This window comes from Sinocyclocheilus rhinocerous, unplaced genomic scaffold (assembly GCF_001515625.1).
Source record: "Sinocyclocheilus rhinocerous isolate Xijiao unplaced genomic scaffold, SAMN03320098_v1.1 scaffold241, whole genome shotgun sequence".
In the NCBI taxonomy this organism is placed as follows: Eukaryota; Metazoa; Chordata; class Actinopteri; order Cypriniformes; family Cyprinidae; genus Sinocyclocheilus; species Sinocyclocheilus rhinocerous.
The window spans coordinates 515,502-526,207 of NW_015659312.1; the positions used below are offsets into that span (position 1 = coordinate 515,502).

Here is a 10,706-nt window from a genome sequence, read left to right on the forward strand (position 1 = left end):
GGACTATATAATATAATATAATATAATATAATATACAGTGAAAAATCCCAGTTTTGGACTATATAATATAATATAATATAATATAATATACAGTGAAAAATCCCAGTTTTGGACTATATAATATAATATAATATAATATAATATACAGTGAAAAATCCCAGTTTTGGACTATATAATATAATATAATATAATATAATATACAGTGAAAAATCCCAGTTTTGGACTATATAATATAATATAATATAATATAATATACAGTGAAAAATCCCAGTTTTGGACTATATAATATAATATAATATAATATAATATACAGTGAAAAATCCCAGTTTTGGACTATATAATATAATATAATATAATATAATATACAGTGAAAAATCCCAGTTTTGGACTATATAATATAATATAATATAATATAATATACAGTGAAAAATCCCAGTTTTGGACTATATAATATAATATAATATTATATAATATAATATAATATAATATAATATAATATAATATAATATACAGTGAAAAATCCCAGTTTTGGACTATATAATATAATATAATATAATATAATATAATATAATATAATATAATATGTGTTACATAGGATAATGTGTTGTTATGACTCCACGCCATGTGTTCTTGTTTCTAGGGCAATTACAGTTGCCTCCTCAGGCTCATTCTACTGAACCAGGCTGGTTTTGGTCCTCAGGAGCATATTTTGCTGTGCTAGAAAATAGAAAATAGTGTTTTAGTTTTTGTGCATATGGCATTAATATGCCAATAGGCAATATTTATTAAATAACATAAATATGAATTAAATATGTTGAAATACCCTACAGAGAGGAAAGCCAAAATGACAAGGGTTATGACAAAAGTGGCAGCAACAGCAACGGAACCATCTGTAGAGAAGAACATTTCACCAAAATATCAATACAACAAAAAAATTCACTGGTGTCATGACACTTGCTTTAAGATAAATGCTTTATGAAAAATGCATACACGATATTAACTACAAGGTAAAAGTTCTAATGTTCACATGCCAAAATAATAGTACTAATAGTTCTATTCTGATAATAATAGATTATATAGATGATATTAAAGATAATTATACTAATAATACTAATGATCTGTCATTTGCTGCCTGTCCATCTGGTCATGTGTTCTCTTTTAATACAAATTTTACATGGTTTCACTTCACTAACTCCCTGTTACAACACCACTTGCAGTAATGTTTTTCCATCCCCTATCTCCAGAACTCTAGTCTTGCTTCCTCAATCAGGAATCTATTTCCTGTTTACATTTTTTAAAAGGTTACTAAGAGAATTCAGTTTAGTGCAGTTGTTTTTGGTTGTGTATCTTGTTGTTTAGATCGGTTTGCTCTTTGAGATTGCTCAACTGAGTTATGACACTAAACTTAAACGTTGAATTTGTTTTTTAGGAGTGGCTTGCAAAATAGGAATTTCAGGGAGGTTCAGCAAAACTAGAGAGAGAGCTTGCATTATTTTTGCAGTCTGCGGTTTCATAAACTCGACCAACAACGAAATGAGGATAATTATTACTACTGTTATTCTTCTGTTTTGTGTGGAATTTCTGAACTGCAACCATAACAAAGACAGTGAAGTCTGGTAAGAAACAGTGTGCATGTGATTTGCAATAAGCTTGTTATGCAGGTATATTTTGATGGTAACATGATCATACTGATTGGCAATGTCTATAAAAGTGTATCCCTACATTTTTGCCATTTATCATTTTAAACAATGAGACCATAGTAGTTACTAATAAAAGGTTATTGCCTGATCACTTTTTCCAAATGCTGAGTATTTGGTCATTTATCTATGTTTTACAGACTATACTTACAGTGTTGTCTCACTGATGAATTAGTTTTGATGGCAGAGGAAGATAAATCTGGAAATGCAGTTATATTAAAAAACGTCAGTACATGCATTTGCAAAATCTCCCTCTAATATCACCACATAATATATACCATTTCCTGAAGGCATATTTGCTGTACACTCTAAAGAAATCTAGGTTATGTGTTCTAATCCAACACTGGACTAAAGGTTTTAGGTTATTTTATTCCAGTGTTAAAAAAGCAACAGGATTTAACATGATTCAAATTTAAAATGTAATGACATTGTCAATCATGTTTAATACCTCCAGATGGCAGAGTTGTACTAAACACTGGATAGATGTTGGTGGAATTGGTGCCTGATATGAAAACAGAATTGAATGCCATTGTTATTTATTTTATTTTTTTGTTGTTGTATAGCTTCGTTATGTGGAGAACAAAAAGCAAAGCGATACAAAGTGAAATACTACTCACAAGAACATGTGAAGTCATTGGTGTAATTCTACAAGAGAATCAAAAAGCATTAAATTTGTACAGTACACACAATCCTTAAAATAAAGAGCAGTAAAACTATTCTGAGAAGATGAATAATTGTTAAAACCACAACTCACAGGACAAGAGGCATGGAATCTGACTGAAAATGGACAGTAAGACACACTGATTCCATTACGGGTTACTTTTTTGAAGGGATGAGAAAAGTGTGCTACATTTCCATCCAGGATAGCTGTGAATTGCTAGTGGAGAATTGTGAGACACACAGTAAACATGGTGAGACTTTCACACATTGAACATTTTGCTTCTTTTCGCTAATGCCTCTAGTAAAAGACAAGGCAAAACAATTTGTTTGAACAATCAGTGACAAATAGTATCAGAAAAACCACAAAAAAGTAGAGCATATTAAACCCACTAGGGGTGTTACAGTGATATAATCTAGATGGCAATTATATTAAGGCACTTTTGGATGTACCATATGACATGAAACCTTTGCCAGTAGTGTTTTAGTGGCCAATTTTGACCACAGTGAGTTTTTTCATGGACTTTTACCATTATCATGGGGATTTTACCATAAATACTATCAATTCTTAAATTAAAAAACAAACAAACAAACAGGAATTTAGAAAATGAGTTTTGGTTAGCGTTTTGGGAGAAAATAAAATTCAAAAAGGCCACGAAGTGCCTTTCCATGGTACCCTAAGCGGTGACATTTAATTTCTCTATTAATTATTAATTAGATTTAGGGTTAAAATAAAATAAAATGCAGAATGGCCTCACAGATGGGAACTGGTTTTGATATTTGCATCAATGGTCCACTCTGCATCACAGTTGCGGTCTTGCACGTTCACGGCCACAGCGTCGGGTAGGTATAGGATGAATCTTCTCTCCGAATTCCAACACACGTTTGACCTGCTCCGCGAAATTAACCAAATTAATTAAATCTGTCGTAATCCCAGTTTTAAAACAGGTTTTGGAGTTTAGCGCCAACTAAAAATAAATTGCAACTACTCGGATTGAGCTAACCTCATACGTCTCATATATATGACAAAATGCAAGTAGACTGTTTATTGGAATGAGCTCTTTTTAGCACAAGTCAATTTTATAAGGCACGTCATATATGAGAACTTGAATAACTCCGGTCAAAAATAGCTCATAGCCTAACGTTAGCCTGTTTTCGTTCTTTAGCGGCACTTATCGGTGCATGTCATAATAGTTATAAATGCATTTTCGTTAACAACAATATGGAATTAAAATGGGAAATGTAAAATCTTACCTTCGAATGACTTTCCCTCGATAAGAGAAAAGCACGAGAACAACGCAAGAAACAACAGACCGGTCTGCATAATGATAATGTATATGAGAGGCTGCGGTTGAATGAGCGAAATGTGTAAACCTGTGTCATGCTCTCTTATTAAGAAACGCCCACTGCGTGTCGTGAAGCGTGAGTGAAGCATATTGGGACTGACTGCCTTATGAAAATTAGGAGGCCCCTTTCAAACAAACAGAACTTGGAACTATTTATAAATACATTCTATCTTGCATTGAGCTTTAGCCTACTAATGATGGTTCTTTATCTTTTTATCGTCACTCTCCTCTGGCAAATACTTTTGAAAGAGTGATGACCAGGCCTGAGAGCAAAGTATCCTAATAAACGAGGGCAAGATAGGGTAAGAAGGAATTTAACAGGAATTAGGGGAGCGCGGGGCACAAAGTAACGCGGGGTTAATTGTAACACACATGGTTTGAATATTCCCACACATGCTAGCATAACCAAATTTACAGTATTTATTAGTTACCATATCAACATTATATAGAAAAAAAAGTGTGCCAAAATTCTAAAATCTTTTGAAGATATCAATGAACATTTATTTTACCATAGTACAATTAAATTCTGGCTTAAGTAAATTTTTCATCTGTGTTTTTATTAATCATTTAAAATGAGACAAATCTGCTATTATTTTAATCTCCAATCTGTTATTTATCAGTTTAGATCGTTTTTTTAATGCTTCGCTAACTAGCAGAAGACAGCAACTATAGTTTTAAACTCCAGTTGCGCAGATGGGGCATGTTCTAACACTGCGTTACAATGTGCTATTCTATGACATTAGCGATGTAATTTACACTATTTACTTTAATGAATTTTAATGAGAAACAACGAGAAACAGGTGAATAAAGACTGACAGTCAATGTTTAATGTTTAGAAATTATTATTTCAAGACATGTAAAGCATTTTTGCTCGTTTATATGGGCCGTCCCAAGCATGATTGCAATGTATTCATGGTCAAACTCCAAAATCAGATTATTTTTAATTATTAAAAAATGCCATTATTTTATTTGAAAAAAATAATTATTTTATTTTATTAACAAAATATTTTAGTTTGTCTTGTATATTTTTTTTTCATTCGATCAGATAACATTTTAAGCTGTTATATGTTACAACGTGCCCCTCAGCTGTTACAATGTACCCCACCTACGGGGCATGTTGTCACATTTCACTTCCATTTTTTTGAGGGTAAATAAAGAAAAACGTATACACTGTAATCATGAAACAAAGCGACATATTTGTACTAGATAAGTGTAAAATTACTGTGGATAAAAAAATTATACTCTGAACCCCATGTGCATTTACACAAACTGAGAAAGTCAAAAAGTGTTACTTTGTGCCCCGCTCTCCCCTAGTAGCCTAATACAATATGTTGCTTTGATTAAATATTCAAGAAAAGACAACACTGAATTTGACTCTAAATTGTGTCACCTATATTAACTTTTTGTTTGAACTGCTATCAATCAATATCACATTTGCAGTCAGGATAATCAGGGAAAAAACATCCCCCTTGCTTGTTCCATATCATGTTTTATATAGGCCTATATATATATATGTATGTATATATAACAAGAACTCAGGGACGTTTTTACAGGGACATATGGGGGCCCCTTTTGTTGTGAGGCCCGTTTCCGGTGAAATGGACCAAAATGGTTTAAAGACCAGTAGTACTAGACAGTGTCAAATAATTCGATTTTTTAATTTTTATTGAGGATTCAAATCATTTTCTTCACTAGACTACCTAACTTGTAAGTAAAAAGATGCCCCTGTGTGACAAACTGTGTCAGCATCTTTTCATCCTGTTTACAAAAAGGGTTTGTGCTCCACTGAGCTGGTTTTATTAAAAATAAGTTACTTTAAAAAAGCATTCTGCTGTGTTGCTTCTTATGCTCTATATACAAGCAAGAAAGCGCGCTCTGTGTGAACGACCCCTCAGATGACACACCTTTCTTAGCTCAGCAGAGCATTCATGACCTGAACTATGTCGAATGATGGAAACTCTCAAAAGGTGCAGTGCAGGGGTGATGTAGTTTTCCAGTAGCAAAAAAATTAAATGAAATACATACTACAGAATGACACACGTGGACTATATTCACAAACTTTTGGATTTTAAGACAGAAACAGAGATTTCTCAGTCACAAAAATATCTTTTGTTGTTCTCTGTGATGCTGAAGAGACTTTTCTATTATCAAATAAATAAATATACTACAAGAACCATGGGCCAAGATATTTCTTTTACTAATATATTATTTTCTCTGAGGAGGCAATAGCAATAGAAGTTGCCAATGACAAGCATTTTTCATATTATTTACAAACATTTTGAAATCCAGTATTTAGTTGCTGCAACTAAAAGACAATCTTGGCTGACCCATTGCTAACCTATGCAAGGATTCCCAAGAACTGATCTCAATTTATTAGTTACATGTCCTCTCACACAATGGAATATCAGGCACCTCACTAAAATGGGAATATCTGCAGCATATGTGGGTAAATATAAAAGTACAGATGCTGACATCGCAGTCAGCCGATTTAATATTGCATCGTATTGCTTGTAAGCACTGAAAAATGGAGAGACATGCTCTGACCAAACAGATCCGGTGTGAATGGCTGGTGACAAAGTGCACAACAGTGAGATAACTAACTGTTCTTGGTCACTTTACATGGCAGTCAGAGGACTTGCTGCACAAGGTTAATTTATGATTGTTTATTCAGCTCTTTTATCAGACATGGGATTGCCTTAGATAAGAACACCTGATCAAAACCTTAAATATCTGTTTTAATGAGTCACAGTTGTTCTTATCATTGGTTGTGAAATCTATAAGTCAGATACAGCACTGCTAAGTTAAAGTAAATATTTAGTTAATTTATATAAATTATTTTTAGTTATTTATAAAGTTATTAATTTTATTTGACGGCAAGTTCATTAAAACATAAAACATTAGGAAGTGACAGGAGCAATATAATCAGACTCAGTGTGCTTGGCATGGGAAGAAGAAAACAAACTATTATCAGTACACTATAAACTCTATTTCAGTTCAAAAGATGACAGTTTTTACATTTGCAAAGTGATGTTAAAGAAAAACAGCTTGTCTCCTCTGTCGGACATTAGTCTGACCTTCCAAACGCGTGGCACAACCATCACTCCCATAATGATTGGAGAGGTTCACACTGCAAGTACTGTTGCAGCTGATTTGTGAGGAGGTGCATCATTTCTACTGTCAGTGAAATATAAGCCTGCGGTGGGTTACATAAATCTACAGGGAAGTGTTAGCCTTGTGGTAGAAAAATAAATATTGTGATTTGTTCTGTCACTATGGGCCAACACATTAATCCTCAAATTGGTCTGGAGGGAACTGTAATTTGATATAATGTAACTACTTTGGATTTACACAACTCTAATAAACTACAAAAGCAGATCATAAGAAAGGGAAATATAAACATCAATAGAGAACAGATGTATAAACACCCATCTCTAAAATAACCTGCTGTTAAGTGAATGCAAAAATGCAAAAATCCTTTGTCATGTTTTTTTTTGTGCATCTTTAAAGGCTGCTGGAAAGTACCTTCCTCTGGCAGGGGGATGGTAACAAAACAGAGAAGGTTTAGCAAGTTTATGGCATGTCTGGTTCACAGAAAATCCTGAAAGTGTGTGTGTGTGTGTGTGTGTGTGTTCTGTATACGACTACATTCTGCTGCTGTGTGGACTTAAAAGTCACCACAGACAAATTTAAATCAAAAACAGATTTAAAGGGATAGTTGAGAGAGAGATTCATTGTACAGTGTAGGGAGCTACATGGATTATAAATGTATAAGATTATAAGTTTGTGAAATCATGATGAACTAAGATAAGTGACATAATTTTAATTGAATAAACTTCTGCCAACCAGCTGATTTTTCTTGGTGTTTTAAATCCAGATACTCGAGCAATTATTTGCTTTAACTTTCATGCTTATCTTGAATCATTGATGTACAGTTGCATGCTGGTCTGTTATTGTTGTGACATTTACCCACCCCTAAACATGATGTTGAACAAAGCAAACCATTCTTGGTCACTTTACATGTCAGTCAGAAAGCTTCTTGCTGCCAGCTTAGTTAGTCTTTGGGCAGCTGAAGTGGCTATAGAGCCCAGACATGGCATTGCTGCTTTAGACAAGAACACCTTATTAAAACCTTCAATATCCATTTAATGAGTCACAGTTATTCTCATTATTGGTTTGTGAAGGTCTGTGAAGCAATTACGGCACTGAGAAAACAAAACAAAAGAAAAAAAAAACAGACTTCCTGCGTTTATACAGATTGTATGTTGATTCAGATGGTGTCCGGTTGTGGCATGCTGGGCTACAAAATATGCCTCCAGATCTTATAAAGAATAATTTTAATTTGATATCATAGCCATATGTATTATAAAACTATATGCAAACAAAATATAGAAACAAAGTGCTGCAGAGTTAGGCGATTATGTAAAAGTAAGTGGGTGAACTCCCTTTTGTGGAAAGACGTGTTGGGTCATAATGTTATTCATTAACACTGACACTCACAAAAGGTAGAGGTTGACTTGGGCCATGTTAGAGGTGAGTGTATTCTTAAAAAGAATTAGTCATGTAGATTAAGCACAATGTGTATAATGCTTGCAACTGAACACTGCATCAAGTAATCCAAATGGCTTTATTATTTATATTCATTCAAATTATATGACATATTTATTATAGAAGAGTTATACATTATTTCTAAGCTTTTATATTAAGTATTTGCAAGTAGAAAGAACCCACATGAACATAAGGGGTACTTTTACCCAGTGAAATGTATGACTAACACTTCCTTTTTGTAACATTTACGATCAAAATTAGGTCAGTCTCAGAAAAGCATACTCACTGGCATTGAGAAAATGACTTGTGTGTTGTTAAAAAGTAAACTATTATCAGTGAATATGAGGCTATAGCAATTCTGAATGAACCAAATCTCCGAATGAACCAACAAATACATGTGTGGATGGTGAATTGCTACAGATTTTTATGATCTTAGCTAGGCTATATTCATAGTTGAATTAAAACATTGTAAACATTCACTTCTCCTTACCGTAGGCTAATGATATTTATTGATGTTTTATTTCCAGGAACAACTTTCACTGGACTTTGAACCCTGACAGCAGCTGACTTCACCTCAGTAAGGCTATGCAACTCTGTTGTGTAACACAGAACTGCAAATCTGTACTCACACACACACACACACACAAAAGAATAACACTTCTATATATTTTTTTTTCTGACCTGTGGATTATATTGCTGTTTGGATGAAGAAAATTTGTGGACTGTACTTGCCTAAAAATGGACACCAGCTTGGTAAGTGCATTTTATTGAACATTTGACCTGTTGAACATTAGTGTATTATGTGTTGATAGAGGATGACCTCAAAGACCACTTAAGTGTAAGAAAGTCCCACCAGCAGGGGGTGTGTTTGCACTTTTAGTGTTTTCAAGGTGTCAAAAGCTTTATGGTGCTTCAAGAAAGAAATTGAGCATAATGTATATGCATATAAATCAATGCAATAAATCAATAAATCCAAATGGGTTTCATCATTGACTGTATTTTTCATTATTATATTAATTCAAATTATATGGCATACTTGCAATAGATGCATTATACGTTTTTCATTTCTAAGCTTTTATATTTAGTATTGGCAAGTGGAAAGTACTCATGTGAACATATATGGAGTATTTTATTACCAGCTGAATGTCACAGTATGACTAACACTTTGTTTTGTAACATTTGTATCCTTGGACGAAACTAGAGTAACATACTTGCTGGCATTAAGATAATGGCTGACTGGCTGTGAAGTCCTCACAAATTGTAAATTGTAAGATAAAACATGTCGTATAATCAAGACAATGGAAACAGATAACGTCTTGGCAGAAAATCCTTTTTTCTATGGATTTTTTTTTCTCACAGTGCATGGGTTGCTAAAGAGAGTCATGATTTTTAATAGTATTTTCCTTGTTCATCAAGTTATCTTACAATGTTGACGTGTTTTCTTGCTTTCCTAGATGATATGCAGAGTTTATTAATGTTATGTGCGGTGAGACATTATCACTTCAGTAAAGATGGTATAGGTTTACCATCTGTACTACACTCTTAAGAAAAATGGTTCTAAACAGTACCAGAAAAAGGTTATTCGGCTTGTAATAATAGCAGAACCCTTTTTAGTGCTAAATAGAACATTTTTTATGGGGTTCCATATAGAACCATGCTTTGAAAATGCTGTATAGGACCTTAATGGTGTTATAAATAACCTTTTTAATGATAAGTTTTTCATTAATATTAGTATGTTAAAGGGGTCATCAAGGTCATCAAGTGTACACATCCATCCTATAATTATAAAAATCCATCCAGTGTTTTTTTTTAAATCCCTATTTTAAAATCCCCTTTCTCAAACCAGGCTGTTCTAAGATTCCTGTCAGAATGACTAGTTCTGTACAGGCCCCTCCCACGATAGTTGATTGACAGTAGTGTTTCAGCACAGACTGGACTGGTGTCTTACCTTAGACCCGCCCTGAGTGAGCCGTCATCAGTCTGCCATTGTGTCGACTCCGGTGCAGGGGAAGACAAGAATGTCTCTGATTAAGCAATTGAGGTGTTCTGTAGTTGGACGTAATAATGAACATAGCAATCGTCATTTACTCCCGACATCTGAGCTGCTGAAGACGCAGAAGATTAACGTTACTTTCGCTTTGAAGTGACTGCGCCACTCCAGATCAGCCTAAATGCATCTATGTTCGCTCGAATCATTCGTGATCCAGCCTCATCTACAGAAGAAGTGAGTATAAGGGTTTTTTATGAATCTTTGCAAATCACCTTTCCTAATAATGCGCTAATTAGCAAGTTTCACGATGAATGCAAAGTAAAGTAAATAGTCTCTCTGAGAGTAGAGAGGGGCGGGGCCAGCAGAGCTCATTAACATTTAAAGCAACATGGACTATAATGGCTTGATAAAAACAGAGCTGATTTTGAAAGGTTTAAAAATGTGTTTTTTAAACTAACATTGAGACATTTT

General features: G+C 33.9%; 1 long non-coding RNA gene across 3 annotated transcripts; it reads right to left on the reverse strand.

Annotated features, from left to right (window-relative positions):
• Window positions 1-549: 549 nt before the first annotated feature.
• Window positions 550-3,697, reverse strand: LOC107723529 (uncharacterized). 3 transcript variants are annotated; one of them, XR_001637926.1, is made up of 8 exons: window positions 3,609-3,697; window positions 3,113-3,244; window positions 2,452-2,574; window positions 2,315-2,342; window positions 2,146-2,199; window positions 1,849-1,896; window positions 829-890; window positions 550-717 (listed from the first exon to the last, which is right to left on the reverse strand). It is a non-coding gene; the product is annotated as an uncharacterized LOC107723529 (long non-coding RNA). The 3 variants fall into 3 exon arrangements; XR_001637927.1 differs by having other exon boundaries at window positions 824-890; XR_001637928.1 differs by lacking the exon at window positions 1,849-1,896.
• Window positions 3,698-10,706: the final 7,009 nt, after the last annotated feature.